Source organism: Galeopterus variegatus, unplaced genomic scaffold (genome assembly GCF_000696425.1).
Source record: "Galeopterus variegatus unplaced genomic scaffold, G_variegatus-3.0.2 Scaffold1477, whole genome shotgun sequence".
NCBI lineage: Eukaryota > Metazoa > Chordata > Mammalia > Dermoptera > Cynocephalidae > Galeopterus > Galeopterus variegatus.
Window position 1 is genome coordinate 120367 of NW_007727588.1, and position 9163 is coordinate 129529.

The window sequence follows — 9163 nt, forward strand, 5'->3', positions numbered from 1 at the left end:
GTACTATGGTCCTCCTTCAATAAAGTCACCTTTACCATCTTTAACAAGTATCATGAATCATTTTTTCTTTAACAGTAGATATTTGAGTGGAGTTCAGTGGGGGAAAAAGGAGATCATGATTTTCCATGGAGGAGGGAAGTCTTGATTTGAACCAAAAAAGGCAAGTGTTTACCACTGAGAAAGAGGAAAAGGGCATTCCAGGCAGAAGTTGCTGCTCTAAAGAGGATCGTGCTCTCTGAGAGCTTTAAGTGATTGAATAGAACGAAAGCATGCACAGCAATTAGCAAAAATGATCCTAGAAAGGAAGTGAGTGCCAGATCAATGGGGGCCTTGAATACCCTGCCAAAGAATTTGGACTCTCTCCATCAATCTGTGGGGAACCTTGAAGATTTTTGAGCAAGGGAGTAATGTTATCTGTTTTGCATTTTATAAAGGTCACTCCTAGCAGTGTATAGGATGAACTGGAGGACAGCAAAAGTGAAGGCAGGGATACGAGTTATGCGATTCTCTGTAATTCAGAAATGAAAAATTTTCTGTATATTATGATTTTCTTTTTAACATGCTAAAAATCTTTCTGGCTATTGAGAGACTCCCCTCCAAATCCTAGACAATTCTTAGAGATAGCAAAGGGCCCAACTTTGAGCAAGTCTTTGATATGTAAACTAACCGATCCAGAGCTTAACTTACTCTACTTGGCCCATGCACCCCAGAAAGCAATATTCCTCTGCCTTAATCATTCCAGGGCCAGGTAGGAGGCAACTAGGGACCATCTCTATAGCACGAAGCTCACCAAAATTATTCAGACTAGCCAATTCTAAAGACTAGCCAATTCTAAACTGTTCACTGCCTTGCCTTCCCCACAGAAACCCCAGTAAAAGCCTTTGGCCTAAACCTTTCCTCCTGTCTTCTGCCTATTGACCACCTTGGTGTCTTTCCAAGTGGCTCCGTATGGCTTGCTGTGCCTCCTGTCTTTAGGCTCTGTAAGTATAACAAACTTTGCTTTCCTAAGCCTCTGCTTGTCACTGCACCTGACTGACCACCTGCTGGGAAAAATAGAACAACTTAATCAGGCTGTCTCCCCTCGGGCCCAGTTGGGGGGTGGTTCAGTAAACAATTTCATAGTGCACATGCACGGCACCGCAGTTTGGCTGGCGTTGACTACCTTGGGTGGACGCCGCTCCACACGAGTGGCCATGTTTTCCAACCTGTGGCTTCCAAGGACCTTTTGGCTGGTTACCTAGCTCATAGACCTGCGTGTAAGGGGTTTGGTGACCCAGCCTGGTGTGTTAAGGGTTTGTGACCCAGCCTGGAATGGGCTTGTGAGTTCTGTGAGCTTCACACCTAGGCCCAGCCCTAGCTCGACAGTTGGCCCAGTCGGTGCAGGGTTATGGGCAGGTAAAGAGTTCTACACTATCTCATAAAGAACATAGAATTAGAAATGGAGATAAAAAGGAGGAGACAGATATGAGAGTGAAGAAGGCAGAAGCAAGAGAGCTGGGTTCTGGATTAGATGGAAGAGTGAGAGAAAGGGAGGAACTGGGGCAACTCCTGGGTTTATGATGGGACGAAGCATATTTGGGGTAAAGATCATGACTTCTGTTTCAGAAATGTTCAAATTGAGCTCAGCATTTGATACCACAGATGGAGAAGTGCAACTAGCCATTGCATATTTGGGAACTCAGGAGAGTGATGCTGGCTGTAACTGAGAACTTGGTAATCCATGAACGGTCATTGATACCCACCATATAAACAGAACTGGGCTGATGGCTGAATATTGCATTCCACCAACACTGAAAGGCAGAGGAAGAGGAGGACATGATAAAGACAGAAAATAGCTAGTCAGAGGAATAGTAGGAGAGAGGGGAGAGAAGGGTAAAAGTAAGATGAGAGAGAATTTCTGGAAGGAAATAGACAAAAGCGGCAAGTGTTATAGAGAGATACAGTGACATGACCAATACTAATCCGATGATTGTTGAATATTCTTATTTTTTAAAATGTCAATAGACTTTTTTTTTTTTTCCTTTTTGTCTTTTTTCGTGTCCGGCAACGGATCGCAACCCTCAGTGCCGTGCCCGTACCGGACCGGGACCGGCCTCGGGATCGCAACCCTCAGTGTTGCTCCCGCACCTCGCTCAGCCAGTGAGGGGCCGGTCTGTATGTGGGATCCGAACCCTCGGCGGGAGCACTGCCGCGCTCTCAAGCGGCGCACTGTAGCAGTGCGCCACCGGGCCGGCCCAAAATGTCAATAGACTTAAAATATGTGAGTAATATTCATATTTTAGAAACATTACAATGGAATACTTTCAATTTTAACTAACTGTGTCTGACTCCAATGTGGCTGTATTAATTTCCTAGGGCTGCTGTAACAAAGCCCCATGAATTTGGTGGCTTAAAATGGCAGAAATCTATTCCCTCACAGTTCTAGGGGCTGTGTTCCTGGACTCCATGTCAGCAGTGTTCATTTCTCCTGAGGGCTCTGAGGGAGAATCTGTTCCATGCCTCTGTTAGTTTCTGGTAACGCAGGCAGTCCTTGGCATTCCTCGGCTTGTAGATGCATCACTCCAGTCTCTGTCTCCATCCTCACATGGCCATCTGTTCCCTATGTGTCTCTTGGTGCTCTCTTCCCTGTGTGTGTCTCTCCTTTTCTTACAAAGACACCAGTCATTTTTGATGGAGCCCACCCTATTTCAGTAGGACCTCTTCTTAATTACTTATATCTGCAATCACCCTATTTCCAAAAAGATCACATTCTTTGGTACCGGGGGAGGGGAGGACATTAACAAAACTTTCGGGGGTACATGATTTAATCCATAACAGTGGCCGACATTGTGCTGAACAATTTCAAAATGTTACCATGTTAAATCTTCATAGTACTCTGTAAAAAAGATATTATAAGACTCTTTTTATAGATAACATTACTGGATTTCTTTCTTTGTATTGTGTGTGAATGATGGCCCCCAGAGTTGTATGATATGGCAGGCCTGATTTTATTTTTGGCACATGAGCCTTTATTTTCCAAGCTCTTTTTTCTTCATCAAATCATAAGATTGCAATGATGAAGGTATTTTTCAAATGATTTATATATGAAGAAAGTAGACTCAGATAGGCTTGGCAACTTACTCAAGGTCATAAAATTAAATCTTCTTGATTCCATTCCCATTGCTTTTTCTGCAACACTGCAATAATAAGTGTGCCAAATGTAATACCATCTGTATAATAAAAAATGAACCCAAACGAATACAGTAGATATCTGCTTTTGCTTGTTTGCAATCCATTTTCCTTTGTACATTAACTTCCTTAAAGACCACCCCCTTCCCTTCTCTCAGTTCATGGGGTTTCTATTTGGTAGGGGTGGAGTTTAAATCTACCTCTCCATTCTTGCTGTGTTCCTGAGGTGGGCCTGTAATATGTCAGGCCAATGAAGCTCAATTCCAGGAGTTTCATTACAACTACACTATTAAGGAACAAAAGCTATTATTCATTGGAATTGAAGAGGGTAGATGGTTAGCCTCAAGATACAGGGTGCTGCCATAAAGCAACAGCTCACCTGAGAGTGAAGCCCTTTTAGAAGAAAGCAGAGCCAAGAAACTAAAAGTAACTAAATCTTATTTTTAAATTCTAGATCCAGCCATACTGGCAGCTAAATGATCCTGAATTTTTAGCTACAAGAGCCAATACATTCTCTTTGGATTAAGACAGTATGATTTGGATTTCTGTCATTTCTCACCAAAAAGGCCCTGAAAAATACATTTTGTAAATAAACCTGGGTAATCAACATATAAAATTGACTTCAAGTCATTATTGCCCAAGATTGGATTCAAATCAATGATGTTTATGTAACCCCCGCTTTAGTAAAAAGTACATGATTTTTTTTTTTTTTTTTTTTTTCAGAATCATTCTTTGGAGTCTCAAGTTTCTCATTGAAATTGAGGGGATTTGGCTAGAACGATTTAGTACTAAAATTGTCTTCCAGTATTTACTTGGTAAATTCTAAGAAAACTTCCTTTTTTATGAGTCTTTCAGTGGCAAGATCTTAAAAAATTTTTAATGTTAATAAACATGGGAATATATACTTGAATTAACAATTTGTAAATTCTTCTATTTTATTACACTAATACCTAATCCATTCAAGTTACGTTCTGATATTCAGTTACCAGAAGCGCTTATTGCCTGTGACTTGTCACAGTTGGAATTATTTAGAAAGGCAGCATTTTAAAACTTTCTCTTCAGAATTTATAAGTCATACACATAGCTATTCCAACATAGATTCCTTTCTCTTCAAAAACTGTAGTCATAGACTATAATTATTGTCTGTAATAATGGGGCTTTTAATATTACTACAAATGCACAATTACCGAATTTTTTTTCTTCTGGCTAATTTTCCTTGAATATTTATAGCACACACTTTATAAATCATGCCATCTAGTTAATGTAGGGGCCTTCAAGGTATTGTTTTTGACTGCTCAGATTTCTTGATGTGTATTCACTTCTTTATGTGCTCGTGAATCTAAGTTGTCTTATTTTTCATGAATTTTGGCATGATACTCCTTAGCTCACTTCTGGTCTTTATTGCTTTTCTGTGAAGCACTTTTCCCTTGGTATATGGATTGAATATCACGGATATTATCTTCATGCTGGTGACAGTTACTCCATCCTTCATTTTCTACTCTGTTTTCTGACATTGGGAATGGAATGGTATATTTTCAAGTTTTTCTCCCTCTAAGGTGCTATATACGCTAGACATTTACTTGGAGCATGCCTAAGCTTTCATTCCCTTATGGCCTCTATTTATGTAGCAATTGATCTTAATGGTTACAGTAGCTTCGGACAACTTTTTCCGATGTAACATTAGCTTCAGAGATCTTTGTGTGTTCAATAGTAAATCTCTATATTGATCAAATCCAACAAAATGTTACTATTCTCTTTGTCCTTTTTGTTTTTGTGGACGTGATCTATTATGTATGAAGTGTTTACCTTTTGGGAAAAGAAAATGTTGGATGGCAATTTTTGTCATGATCATGGTTTTTAATACTCATTGTTACTTGCAATTTCTATTTGTTTCTTTAAAAGTCGACCCTTTTACTTGGCATCTCAAATGTGCAGTTTTGCCAATCAATTTAGATTTTACTGTGAGAAAGAATATAAGCGTGATACTTATAATAGAATATCAGTAATATGATATAACATTTTGTATTTACAAGTCTTATGTTATAGAATTATCATTATTACTATAAAGTATGACAAGCACGTAATTAAATATGCAAAAGCTTCAGAGTGGCGTTAAAAACGACAAAAACATAAATCTTCCAGCCCATGTAAACCTCTTATTTCTCAAAGGTAACCATTTTTAATATATTTTTTATTTTTTCTTCTGGGGATTATTATAAGTAATATGTTTTAACTTGTATTTTTTGATTTATATGATTTAGAGTCAATTGACTCCCTACTAAGTTATTGACTTTTTTCTGAGTTCTGTTAGTATTGTTAATTATTTTTAGTCTTCGCTCTACTAATTAACTGAGTGCTTTTAAATAACATCCAAACTTCTATTAATTGTTCCATAAATTAATTGTTCTGTCGATATTCAGTATGTGAGATGGAAACATTTCATGTCTCTTTATTAGCATCCACCTTCTAAATTGTCAGTTATATAATTACTTTTAAAGTGTACGATCTTATATCTGTAACTATCATTTCATTCTTATAGATTGATTCTAAACATTTGATACTAATAATTGGTATTTATAATAGTTTGCTTACATAAATGTTATTCTCTGCAAAACCCACTAATATGATTAATTTGTAGAGAAAGAAGTACAATTCTGTCACTAAACCTGTCCACTGAAGGAGAATGTTTCAGACTTCAAAGTTCAATGAATGCTTAATTCCTATGCTCCATTCATTGGATAGTTTTAGTTTGCTTCATGTTCAGACCAAGATCGTAAATATATTTATGTTTTCTGGAGTTTTTTAGGTATTTCACTTCTGCTCTTGCACTCCTATAATTCATTTGCCATGCATTGGATAGTTTTAGTTTGCTTCATGTTCAGACCAAGATCGTAAATATATTTACGTTTTCTGGAGTTTTTTAGGTATTTCACTTCTGCTCTTGCACTCCTATAATTCATTTGCCATCCAAACAGCTAAAGTGATGGTTTGAACATGTAAATTTGATCATGTCACAGCCCCACTCAAAAACTTCCCATCACCCCTAGAATAAACTGCATCCTGACTCTTGCTCATATGTTCCTGCATGATCTGCCTCCTGCTTGCTTCTCTGAGCTTATCTCCTGCAACCATGCTCTTTGTTGGCTGTTTCAGTCACAGTAGCCTTCTTCATCTTCTGTGGGACAGCCAAACTTTTCAGCTCAGGAACTTTTTACTTGGTTTTCTCTTTACCTAGAGTATGCTTCCCACAGATTTTCACATGACTGTTGACCTCACTTCCTTCAAATGTTACATTCTCAGAGAAGACTTTATTCATCCCCAACTTCAAGTAGTTTCCTGCTCTCACCCCACTCCATCTCCTTTTACTGCTTTATTTTTTTCTTTTAGTAGCTGTCAATCCCTTAGATTTTATTATGCATTATTGTTTATTGTCTATCTGTCACACTCTAAGGCCCTATAAGAACAAGGCTTTTGCTGACTCGTTATGAACGCTGTTCTCCTATTGTCCTGTTCTTCAAAACAAAGATACTCAATGGACAGATATTTGTTGAAGAATGAATGAAATACACTCAGCATATCACCAACATCAAAGTTGTTCACTAGAATTTTTAGCAATGATGACCAGTTCTCTATCTGTGCCGGGCAATACAGTAGCCACTAGCCACATGTGGCTATGGAGCACTGGACATGTGGCTAGTGTGACTGAAGAACCAAATTATAAATTTTATTTAATTTTAGTTAATTTAAATTAATGTCAAAAGCATATATATCTAGTAGCTATCTTTACGTCCTCTAGCTTCACAGTCACACTATCTGTTGAGAAAAACCCATACCATTCTTTTATTTAATGACATTCTTTTGGAGCTCTGGGGCTACACTTCTGATTTTGATCAACTGTTCTCCAGGTATTTTGTATAGCTATCTTCCTGAGATTTCTTTCCTTTGGGTTTATGTACCACTTTTTGGGGGGGAACACAAGCCTTTCTATTTCATGAATTCTTTTTTTATTTCAATAATGATTTCAGAAAGGGGAAGTTTCTTATTCCTTGCATGTCTAAACAATTCTTATTTTTGGTTTTTACTCTAGATTGTTTGGCTGGAATTTCTTCTTAACGGCAGCTCGTTCTTACTTTATGGATGAATTTACCATTTCTTTGTGTTGGGGACATTCGAAATCCTCTCTTTCTAGCTATTTGAAAATATACAATAAATTATTGTTAATTATACTCACCTAACAGTACTATAGAGCACTAGAACTTACCCTTCCTATCTAGCTGTAAGTTTGTATCTGTTAATCACCCTCTCCCTATCCCTGCCTTATCCCTACTCTCCCCAGCCTTCAGTAACCAGTTATACTCCCTACTGCTATGAGCTCAACAATTTTTAGCTCCTACATGTGAGTGAGAACATGTGGTATTCATTAAAATCTCTAGAGATATCGCGTGTTATTCTCAATACCAATTCATGTTTACTCCCTTTTGTGCATAGTCACTATCATTTCAATGGAATTACAGGAGCAAAGTGAAGTTAATTCAAGTTTTCATCTTGCCCTTACTAATGGCTATGTGTATTTTGTAATACTGGTTATGTGTATTTTGAAGTATTGGTAATGCTAGTAGTTTGTTTTTATTTTACCTGTTCTGGAATAATCCTTTTGTCAGCATTATACTGTTTACTCTGAAGACCCCAAATTGACTATTCATCTTTATGCATGCCAGGCATTTAATTGAAGTTCAATTCTGTTATTTCCAATATTTTAAAGACTATCACATATATTTTGTCCCTAAATTAACTGTGTATATGTCTTACACATATTGGTTAGTTTACTATCAATTTCTCCAAGTTATCAATAAGTACTATATTATGAAATTTTTTAAAATAAACATTTTAAAGTGTATAAATCATTACATTTTGGCTCATCATTAGTATGTGTAGAAAAAATTTCAATACAACAAAGATATTCACGTTCTACTTTTGGATATTCTTTGTAAGTCTAAGGACAAAGTGGACCATGATACTTACTTTTATTTAACATGAATCAAATATTACATGCATATTGCCCATATATATTGAAAACTTGTACTGCTTCCTAAAAGTATTTGCATGTGAAGGCTTAGACATATTTTATCAAAGACCTTTAAAGTATTATGTTACTTTCATTTTTCTTTTCTAAAATACTTTAATATTGCCTTTCACTTGTGTGTGCATGCAAATAGATACTTATGTATGTAAAGGGTAGAAGTTTAACAGAAAGAATTGGAAAAGGAAAAAAGAGGACAAATGACAAAATACCCATGGCATTAGGAAAGAGGAAATAAGCAAACGTTAGGAGAAAGTAGTCGATAATGTCTAAGAAGATTTACTTGTTGACTGAATGGAAGGCAGCCAGCAGCCTGGTAGAGGGCTCATTTCTCTGGCAGTACCCAAGGTGAAGACTGCCAATTCTGGGACTGTCTTTGGAAGCCTAGAAGCTGAGTGGATGCTCTTATCACAAGACAGAAAGTGCTGTTGCAGCTAGTGGCCTGTGGATTTTCTGCCCTTTCTGCTTGAGAGAAATGAGTTTTCGGTCAGCTAGAAAAGGATCTCCCATCCCATCTCACATGTGTGGCTGGATCCCTGGGAATCAAGTGGCCTCTCTTCCTCTGCCACCTCTTAGGCTTCAGTAAATAAGCTCTACACTGCAGAAGAAAATCTGATTAATATTTCATTGATTGCCAAATCTACTTTACTTGTTCTGCACCTGTTCTTAGGGAACACTCCAACGTGAATCAGCAAAGAACAGTTAGGTGGATTTGTAAAGGAGACTTCACTAAACCACCAGAGCAGATGGCTCCTCTAAGACAGATATAGTTGATGAATTTAGATGAGTCCTTAAAAATGTGTGATGAGAATTCTTAAGGGAATATTATCGAATATTATGAAGGAAAAAGAAAAATGCCCTAAAGAGGTTAAGAAAAAGAGGACACAATTAAAAATTCAATGCTCATTTTTTTTT

The 9163-nt window shown here is 37.4% G+C and overlaps 1 protein-coding gene across 1 annotated transcript in view; it reads right to left on the reverse strand.

Moving 5' to 3' along the window:
* Nucleotides 1–9163, reverse strand: part of LOC103594092 (ephrin type-A receptor 6-like) — a gene marked incomplete at its 3' end in the record, with an annotated part of 232578 nt that overhangs the window by 62034 nt on the left and 161381 nt on the right. The gene's annotated exons all lie outside the window — the stretch shown is intronic.